Source organism: Alligator sinensis, unplaced genomic scaffold (genome assembly GCF_000455745.1).
Source record: "Alligator sinensis unplaced genomic scaffold, ASM45574v1 scaffold436_1, whole genome shotgun sequence".
In the NCBI taxonomy this organism is placed as follows: domain Eukaryota; kingdom Metazoa; phylum Chordata; order Crocodylia; family Alligatoridae; genus Alligator; species Alligator sinensis.
This window is the reverse complement of record NW_005842172.1, coordinates 1103997-1107297: the sequence shown is the minus strand read 5'-3', so window position 1 is coordinate 1107297 and position 3301 is coordinate 1103997. Positions and strand designations below refer to the sequence as shown.

The following is a 3301-nucleotide window of genomic DNA, read 5'->3' as shown; positions in this document are numbered from 1 at the left end:
GACTACAGACACCAAATCCCTCCTAACACCGCCCCTACTTGGGGGCTCCCTGGTCTGCTGCCTTTTCCTGAGGAGCCCTGCACTGCAGGGTGGGCAGGGGATGCATGGCCAGTGCGGGGCTCCCAAGGGAAAGGCAGCAGAGTGGAGTGCCCGAGCAGAGGCGACACTGGGGGTGGGCTTTGGGGGCCAAAATTCACCTTAGCCCCCACATAGTCACCCCTCCAAGCACTGCCACTGCCACCCACCCCAAAGAGCTGAGCCCGCTCCGAGCCCAGCCCCACACCAGAAAGTGGCTGGCACTACCCCTGGCCCTGAACCCACAGTGGAAAGCCCATCTCTGCCCCATGCACAAATCCAGGGGGACACATGCCTCTCATGCCTCCTCCAATGGTGCACAAAGTGGCAAGAAGCTGCCTTCCCTCCTCCCCCCCCCCACACTCTCTGAGGGGGGCACAGCTCCATCCTGCTCCCAACCCCAGGGTCCCATTCACTGCCTTGGATGAGCAGCACCTGCCCCACTTCCTCCCTCACTGGGGGGGGCCTCAACCTTCACCCCGCATTCCTCTTCCCTCCCCCACGCCCCTTCCCCACCACAGACTTACCAGCAGGATGATGTTCTCCAAGCTGCCTGGCTTCATTCCTATAAATTGGCTACAGGATCGGTATCAGCTTATATGGCTGATTAATAATCAGCTATTGGTATTGGCCAAGAAAATCTTTATTAGTGTACCCCTATAATATAACGAGCCTTTTGACAGCTGTGCTGTGTAGAAAAGGTGGTTAAACTATTAAGAGGCTGTGATGAACCTCATAGTTGGTAATGTACTGAGCACACAGGTACCACAATTATATCATGTTCTCAATCTGTATTTATATATAAAATTTTATTTTAACAGAAATTTCTCCCTTTACCTGTCTTGATGGACCTCATAGTCATATACAATCCACCTAAGCAGCTGTATTCTATATTTCTTATACACTCATTATTTTCACTGAACTCTGTAAGAATATCTTCTTTATCAAGAATTCAGAGTATGGTCCTATTCCCACAAATCAGACCAAAATACTATTGCTTTGTCTTTTCCCTGATGTATTCTACATGAATTATGCATATTTCAAAAAGATCAAAAACAATCATTCTACCTGTTTAGTGTGAAATGTACTTTTGTTTTCTAAACACACACACGAAAACATATACACACTGATTGTGGCAAAAATAGATAATAATAGATCCTAACCATTATCAAATTCTAAAAATGCGTTAAAATCTTCTGGATCTTCATGATTATTTTCTATATTCCTCATTATTTTTCTACTTCACAAAGTGAAACAAACTGCAAATTCTAGCTAGGATTGTCAGTGTTCCCAGATGAAAAAGGGGCTATTCTAATCTATGATTTCCAAAGTAATGTCACACAAAAAATATTATTGAATTAATTAATTGGGAAAATGACAGGTATCTGTTCTTATTACATCAGTTGTGAATTAGCACTTATTACCCTATGACAGCAAAGAAATAGAATTTGATCAGAATTTGAGCTACCTAAAATGAACTTTGGGGAGAATCACGTTTTTTTGTGTTTTTTTTTACCTATAGCATGCTCTCCATGAAAAGCAGTTCTTGCCAATGCACACTACAAGCACAAAGATCAGCAACCATGTTACATTAGCAATATTCTAAACAACATTATTTTTAATGTATATAGTTTAGGTAGCAGAAAAACATTAGTATGACCATGTTATAATTTTATTAGCTTTTAAATCCAGGATCTTTTCAGAAAAATCATAAATTGGTTTTGCCAGTTCCTCAAATAACCCTTCTAGCAGTAGCAGCTCCCTTTTATCATAGCAATTTTCTCAGACTAATTAGAAAGGAAAGGACAAAACTCTTTCTTCAATTGCGCTATCAAGTACTCTTAATTTACGCTGATTTTACTAAGAGCAGAGATTAGCCCAAATTTGTAATGCAATTGTTGGACAGATTGGAGGCAATGAATTTGGTTACAGTAGATGAATATTTAGTTCTAAACAGAAACGTCAAATGACGGCATTTACGAGAGAGTAATAATTTGTGGGAGAGCAATTTAAAAAAAAATATTCAGTCTTAATGAAACATTACAACTAAGAGTTTCAAGTACATGGTGAAAAGAAAACAGACCTTTGCCTTGTTACAAAGATCTAGAAACAAACTGTATCTGATGCAACGCCACTGACTTTCCTGGAGCTACACCAAGGGCAAATCAGAACCAAATCTATAAATCTAGTTTTTGAGGAGATAAAGAATTGTGAAAAAGATCATGCATATACATGATAATGATAATAATAATACAAAAATGCCCGTTATAATATAAAAAATATGAAGATAAAAAAGGGTTCTAAAAAACATTTTTGTTCCTTTCCCACTATGTTTGATTTGAACATTTCATTCAATTTGGTCAGTGAAAACTCCCACAAATTATTACTCTCTCCAAAATGCCACCATTTGACATTTCTGTTTAGAAATATCAAATATCTGTTTAAATATCCAGCCACTATAACCAAGGTCACTGCCTTCACTGTTTCCAGTCTGGCCCACAGCTGCATTACAAATGTGGGCTAATCTCTGCACTTAGTAAAATCAGCATAAATTAAGAGCTTTTTGACAGTGCAGCTGAAGTAAGACTTTTGCCCTTCATTTTCAAATGAAGGTAAGAGAATTGCTATGTTAAGAGGGAACAGCTATGATAAAAGAGTTTCACTTGGGTGTAAAGAAGGATGTTTTTATTGTTTTTATGTTTTGCTTGTTTGTTTCTTCTACTCCGTCTCCCCTTCACATAACTGAAGCTGCAGACACGGCCTGGGAATCATCTGTGCAGGAATCAAAGTGTGCTCCCTGTTGCTCCGCCAGCGCATGCCCGTTCTTGTCAGGGTTTGGGGTGTAAATACTAACCTGCATTTTTAAGATTTTATTACATGGCTATTACTACCATTGACTATTGATTATTAAACGTAAGATAACTCCAGAGGCCAAACCTCCTCTTTAGCTGACATCCCACCAAGTCTTAGGCCAAATAGGTTGGCTGCACTGAGCAGGGCGTTTCGAGGCTGTCCCAGGCCCAGCCGAGGGTGCCTGCATGCGGGGGCAGCTCCAGCCCCTGTCCCCGCGCCTCTGGCCTGTGCCCCGGCTGTTTCCAACCCCCCCCCGGGGTCGACATGAAGCTTGCACCCCGCAGGCGGGGAGGCTGCGTGTTGTGACCAGGCCGCCAGGCGCCCGCAGGGCAGAGCCCGCCCCGGGGTCCCGCACTGGGCTGCCCCGGGGCCG

The 3301-nt window shown here is 42.6% G+C and overlaps 1 protein-coding gene across 1 annotated transcript in view; it reads left to right on the top strand.

Moving 5' to 3' along the window:
• Positions 1 to 3301, top strand: part of TFPI2 (tissue factor pathway inhibitor 2) — a 24834-nt gene that overhangs the window by 5784 nt on the left and 15749 nt on the right. The window lies entirely within an intron of this gene.